Below are 7082 nucleotides of genomic sequence, written 5' to 3'. Positions count from 1 at the left end.
GTGTATAATACAGGCAAGACAACTGAGACTATGAGGGTTTTTACACACATTCAAACTTCTCACCGGAGCTGGATGAAGATCCAACACACAGGGAAAGGGGAAATGTCCACTCCTTTATAGTGCTTGCAAATGTAACATTTTATAAAGGTCATCGAATCCTCTTACATATCATATTTGTATTTCTCCAGAAATAGCAGACAAAATTGCATTGCATTGAGTCATGTAGCCTATGTTATCCGGTTAATATTTCTAATAAGTTTGGTTTTTAATCAAATTAAACAATAAACAATCTGATTTTTAAACCAACAAGAATATGTCTAAATAGGATTATATCATAGATCACTATTCTCATTCCATGGCAGTGTGCACATGCAAGTCTACATCTTCATTCAGTACCACTGCAATGATCAGTCATACACTCTTCCTGAAAAGGCTAACAGTGAGACTTTCATTCAAGTTCAGGAATGGTGCAGGAAAGTAGTGAATTCTAAGCAAACTATTGCTACTGTCTTGTAAACTACCAATACTGTGTGGAAGAATGTTAATAGGAGAGTCGTTCCACCAACTAGGTTCCTTTTGAGTGCTGTAACTTTAAGAAGAGTCAAACTAATTTGAACATTCTGTCATAATCCTTAAGAGTCGATTGATGCACCCAATCAAAAACTGTCTGTTTAAACTAGAGATATCAGTTTATTTCTATGGGCTGCGTCTCCATCCATCACATCTGCCTAGGACAAACGCCTCCCATATGTGAGGTGGAAAGTGTCAGAGCTACTGCGCTGTTTGTCAGAAAAGGAGACCAAAAATGTGTCTTCCCCATAAACGTCTGTAGCATCCGAACGGTTCGGCTTACATTCTCATGAACACGGTGTTGGTCTCCGCTTTGTCTATGACCCCCACAAGCCCCACGGACTCGTCTGAAGTCGGTACTGCCAAAGTGCCAACATCTGTCTGTAGCGTCCAAACCGTTTGGGCTACAAAATAATATGACCCAACTATAGAAATGGGAGTCTCAGGAACACGATGAGTTTCTCTGTTTTTCTCCCTCACAAGTGTCACGGGTCTCGTCTGAAGGTAACCCAGTACCAGTTTTAAAAATGAATGGAAGTATGGAAGTAGTTTTGTGCCAACAAAAAAAAGGGGTTAAATATGTGTAAAAAAATACATATTATTGCTATTTTAAACTGGTTACAAACATAATTAGAATAGTAAAATACATGTTTTGTCATACCCATGGTATATGGTCTCTTATGCCACGGCTTCAGCCAATCAGCATTATATATAATTCCTGTACTTTCTTAAATCTCCTAGATATAGGACAGATTTGACACTTCAAAACCGCATTCCATATGATACATTTTTTGACTGTCTTTTTTCCATCTATTAATGTGTTATTGAAATGTATTTCTATGGGCTATAGTAGTAAAGACCAAATGCACCACGTCTAAGGGCTGAATCCAGGCACTCTGTGTTGCTTCTTGCAAAAGAGCAGCCGCCCTTGGCCACGGGCGCACAAGAGCAGCCGCCCTTGGCCACGGGCGCACAAGAGCAGCCGCCCTTGGCCACGGGCGCACAAGAGCAGCCGCCCTTGGCCACGGGCGCACAAGAGCAGCCGCCCTTGGCCACGGGCGCACAAGAGCAGCCGCCCTTGGCCACGGGCGCACAAGAGCAGCCGCCCTTGGCCACGGGCGCACAAGAGCAGCCGCCCTTGGCCACGGGCGCACAAGAGCAGCCGCCCTTGGCCACGGGCGCACAAGAGCAGCCGCCTTAGCCACGGGCGCCAAGAGCAGCCGCCCTTAGCCACGGGCGCACAAGAGCAGCCGCCCTTAGCCACGGGCGCACAAGAGCAGCCGCCCTTAGCCACGGGCGCACAAGAGCAGCCGAGCAGCAAGAGCAGCGCCCTTAGCCACGGGCGCACAAGAGCAGCCGCCCTTAGCCACGGGCGCACAAGAGCAGCCGCCCTTAGCCACGGGCGCACAAGAGCAGCCGCCCTTAGCCACGGGCGCACAAAGAGCAGCCGCCCTTAGCCACGGGCGCACAAGAGCAGCCGCCCTTAGCCACGGGCGCACAAGAGCAGCCGCCCTTAGCCACGGGCGCACAAGAGCAGCCGCCCTTAGCCACGGGCGCACAAGAGCAGCCGCCCTTAGCCACGGGCGCACAAGAGCAGCCGCCCTTAGCCACGGGCGCACAAGAGCAGCCGCCCTTAGCCACGGGCGCACAAGAGCAGCCGCCCTTAGCCACGGGCGCACAAGAGCAGCCGCCCTTAGCCACGGGCGCACAAGAGCAGCCGCCCTTAGCCACGGGCGCACAAGAGCAGCCGCCCTTAGCCACGGGCGCACAAGAGCAGCCGCCCTTAGCCACGGGCGCACAAGAGCAGCCGCCCTTAGCCACGGGCGCACAAGAGCAGCCGCCCTTAGCCACGGGCGCACAAGAGCAGCCGCCCTTAGCCACGGGCGCACAAGAGCAGCCGCCCTTAGCCACGGGCGCACAAGAGCAGCCGCCCTTAGCCACGGGCGCACAAGAGCAGCCGCCCTTAGCCACGGGCGCACAAGAGCAGCCGCCCTTAGCCACGGGCGCACAAGAGCAGCCCTTAGCCACGGGCGCACAAGAGCAGCCCTTAGCCACGGGCGCACAAGAGCAGCCCTTAGCCACGGGCGCACAAGAGCAGCCCTTAGCCACGGGCGCACAAGAGCAGCCCTTAGCCACGGGCGCACAAGAGCAGCCCTTAGCCACGGGCGCACAAGAGCAGCCCTTAGCCAGGTTTAACCTGCTGGGTCATTCCTACACTGCTGTGCAATTTGGAGCTCAAAACCTTTTGAAATGTTAAATATTTTAGTTTTTTTTTGTATTCTGTTTGACTTTCAGAAAAACATATTGATCAAGCTCAGGGACATACAACATTTTGGGGTGCATTTTCTAATTTGTTAGGAGCACAATCCTAACAAGGTGGAACCTAACAGGAGAGAAATGTTGCGCTAATATGAGCCATAGCTCTGTGAGTGAGAAAGATTGAGCTGGCATAATGGTGGACACTTGAACTCGATTTTAACTTCCCTATCAAACATATTAACATTTTGCTCATTATATTTTCTTCTCTATAATTTAGTCAGGGTGGACATTTAAGTGGAACATACAGACTAACAAGAAACATGGATAAATAGATACAACTGAGTGTTTTTTATTTTTAGCTTTGCACCATTGTTTTCCTACCAAAGAAATTGACACTTCCTGAATGTGGTGTCATTGTAGGAAGGGGGTGTTTTCTTAAATGGATAATTACAACAAACAGGGTGGAAAGTGATATCAGGGACATAGGAAATCTTAAATAAAATAACCATGAAAAAAAAACCTGTATTGATGAAAGAGACTAACTAGGACTAAAATGAAGAGGTATTATTTTATGGCTTATATTTCTCGTGGAAGTTGATAAATAACACCGGGGGACAAAAACGCCTACATCCACTGACAAAGTGTTTAAAAGCATACAATTCACTTTCAGGATCCATATTTTGGTGTTAAGGTAAAGGACACCTGATCTTATATTTAAAGCCTTTTGGAATCCACATTTTACACTAAATAACTTGTTTTTCCTGGGGACAGAAAGGCACCGCACAATATGAATGACCCTGCTAGTTCCATAATGATTCAAATGTCCTGAATTATTGATCAATGTTAGCATAATATTATCCATGAATGCTAGCAACACTCAGGAGAAATTGACAAGAATGTGATCGAGAGAAGAAAGTTAAACTATCGATGTGCGCTGAGTCGGGAAGCAAGTTCAGGGAGTGAGTGTTAAGAAAATAACACAACATAATAGAAAAATAAGATACACGAACAGCGCTCAGAAGTGACACAGGAACAGAAACACCGGCGGAAGTAACCAAAGGAAGTGACATATACAGGGAAGGTAATCAGGGAGGTGATGGAGTCGGCGCGTACCCCCTCCTCGGCGCGTTTGGCTCCAGCTGGAGGACACCAACCCAAGGGACGATCCCGGGGATCAGGAGTGGATCGGTCACCTCTGCTGATGCGCAGGAACCTGTCGCCGGCTGGACGCGGACGCGGGAACCTGACAGACCGGCTGAGGCAGGGGAGCCCGGCGATCCAACCGAGGCACAAAAACCCAACGTCATTCCTCCTGACACAAAAAACGGATGCTTCCCGATATATGCTGAGAGTTGGGAAGCAAGTTCAGGGTGTGAGTGTTTCAATAAATAAACACAACATAATACAAAAATAAGAAGCACGAACAGAAACAATTACGCCTGGGGAAGGAACCAAAGGAAGTGACATGTATAGGGAAGGTAATCAGGGAGGTGATTGGAGTCCAGGTGAGTCTGATGATGCACAGGTGCGTGTAATGATGGTGACAGGTGTGCTCCATAAGGAGCAGCCTGGAGACCTAGAGGCTGGAGAGGGAGTACATGTGACATAAATGGAATGGAATGATGCAAAAATAAATGTATGGGTGGTGGCTGAAAAAATATATAATAAACATAGAAAAGCCCGGGCCTATAATCATAACATTGTAAAGCGCAGACCTCAACTCGGCAGGTTCAATCCTACAGAAGCCTCGAAACTTGGGTCTCCAAATTTCCTCTACACAAATTGAGGGCACACACATGGTGTCATGTTTTTATCAGCATGTAGGCGGATCTGTTTTGTGTTTAGTTTACCCACCCCTTCAAACAACCTGGGGTATTGCTGTTTAATCTGAGTTTTTACCTCTGTCACTACGTCAACACCCACTATTAGCACACCCAATTAAATGGCAGTCTCTTTTCCTAGCAACGGTACTCCGCGTCCACATATCACAGTACAACTCCGCCTATGTGCTGTGCTTGCCGGTCTTTATTTGGCATGTGAAAACCCCTTTTACTGGTAATGGCTCACTAGATGAGAATGCATATAGCTTTTTATCAGTTAGTGATGAACGGCACCTTATTGCCTTGGCTTTAAACATTTCCCATGTGCTCTTGTAACAGTATAACTTTAGACCATCCCCCCGCCCATACCCAGGCGCGAACCAGGGACCCTCTGCACACATCAACAACAGTCACCCACGAAGCATCGTTACCCATCGCTCCACAAAAGCCGCGGCCCTTTGCAGAGCAAGGGGAACTACAACTTCAAGGTCTCAGAGCAAGTGACGTCACCGATTGAAACGCTATTTAGCGCGCCACCGCTAACTAGCTAGCAGTTTCACATCCGTTACACTCTCATCTAATATATTACTACCAGCCCCAGAGACAATTAACATTAATAAACTGACCCCTCCCACTGAGAACGTGATCCTGAGTTACAGTTCTCATTTACCACAAATGCATAGTCTCTGTTTTGTTCCTCTGAATTAACATATTTCAGAGTCTGTTTTGAGTAGCCTTTGGTCTTGCACATGTTAACTAAATGGTCCTTCCCATTACATTCCTTGCAGGTCTGCCCACGTGCTGGACAAGCAGGGTCCTTTGCAAAATGATCTGCATGTCCACAACGATAGCACACATTCTCTGATTGGTCTTTCCCTTCTGCATTCTGTCTCAACCCATTTTTGTGATATTTCCTCTCCTTTTTGAAAACATGATGCACGGTCTCATCTTTAGCATCTGTACTCACATGCATGGAAGCCAATTGGACTTCAATTCTTTCACATTGTGCACGTCTTTACTCCATCACTGTCCCGGTAAACCCTCACATTCCTTTACTGACGAGGTGACGTCCTATCTCAGTATGTCACATCAATACACGACACTTACATCCTGATGATGTTGCAAGAGCATGACATACCGACCACCAACCACTGGTTTTGAGGTTCATTTCATTCAGCGGATGTTCATTTCATTCAGAATTCATCTCTCTCTCTCTCTCTCTCTCTCTCTCTAGGGTTTGGTGTAGGAGTTGTGACAATCTCCAGGAAGCTCCAATATGTCCAGCTTTCTGTGGTGGATCAGCAAAGGTGCAGAGCTGCTGTTGCCCTGAACAATAGACTATTATGAGTTGTAGTGGCAATCAATGACTTCTGTTCTCTTAACGTCTGTCTTTCCGTGTCATTAAACATGAAATCTCGATTTATTTTGCACACTTTCAAATGAATCTCACAATACATGAATAATATTTCATTTATGATGTCAACACACTGTAGGCTTAGAAAAGAAACGCTGGACACATTTCTGAGGCTCTGATGCAACGAATGCACTAAATACCAACGTTTCCACAGCTAAGCTGCTTTCATCAGGGTCTCATCTATCTAACATACATGTAGGCTGTCATATCCCATAAAAACTCGAAATACCAACGTTTCCACAGCTAAGCTGCCTTTCTCAGGGTCTCATCTAACATACTGGCTGTCATATCCCATAACAACTCGAAATACCAAGGTTTCCACAGCTAAGCTGCCTTTCTCAGGGTCTCATCTAACATACTGGCTGTCATATCCCATAACAACTCGAAATACCAACGTTTCCACAGATAAGCTGCCTTCATCAGGGTCTCATCTATCTAACATACATGTAGGCTGTTGTGTCCCATAACTACACACGACCAGCGATGTGGTTTAAAAAAGGTAGATCATCTGAATGCTATAGTGGATAGTGTTGTGTACAGTGTGTTCTTCATGAAAAGGTCAACAGCGTAGCAGCACAACAGTACATCCCTGCATCATGTGACCTGAACTGACATACCCAGACCAGCATGGAGTTTGTCCCTATGTGTCAACACAAACTATTCAAACTGAATTTACGGGAAGAGCACTGAACACACAACACTTTCCTCCCATTCTCTCTCTCTCTCATTTTTGACATTAACGTAAAAAAAGGTTTTACCTTTAAGAACCGGTCAATTGTAGTCTTTTAACTCCACCACCACCAATACTCTGTCTCTCGGGCCCTTTCACTCTCTCTCGTCCCCCCTTCTCATTCGTCTAGTTCAGCCAAGTCAAACAGAGTAGGTTTTAACGTGACTTTTAGACTCGTAGTCTAGCAAAATACCTCACCATAGGTCTCTATTGGGACACACAGACTGCAGGGAATTCAAGTCTAATACATGTGAGCAATAGCCACACAACAGTAAAACAATAACAACAG

General features: G+C 46.6%; 1 long non-coding RNA gene across 1 annotated transcript; it reads left to right on the top strand.

Annotated features, from left to right (window-relative positions):
* The first annotated feature begins 3513 nt into the window (after nucleotides 1-3513).
* LOC115125027 (uncharacterized) lies at nucleotides 3514-6068 on the top strand. The gene is made up of 2 exons (XR_003862892.2): nucleotides 3514-4334; nucleotides 5884-6068. It is a non-coding gene; the product is annotated as an uncharacterized LOC115125027 (long non-coding RNA).
* The last annotated feature ends 1014 nt before the right edge of the window (nucleotides 6069-7082 follow it).

Source organism: Oncorhynchus nerka, linkage group LG14 (assembly GCF_034236695.1).
Source record: "Oncorhynchus nerka isolate Pitt River linkage group LG14, Oner_Uvic_2.0, whole genome shotgun sequence".
In the NCBI taxonomy this organism is placed as follows: Eukaryota; Metazoa; Chordata; class Actinopteri; order Salmoniformes; family Salmonidae; genus Oncorhynchus; species Oncorhynchus nerka.
The sequence above is the reverse complement of the archived record's forward strand: the minus strand, read 5'-3'. Positions and strand labels throughout refer to the sequence as shown.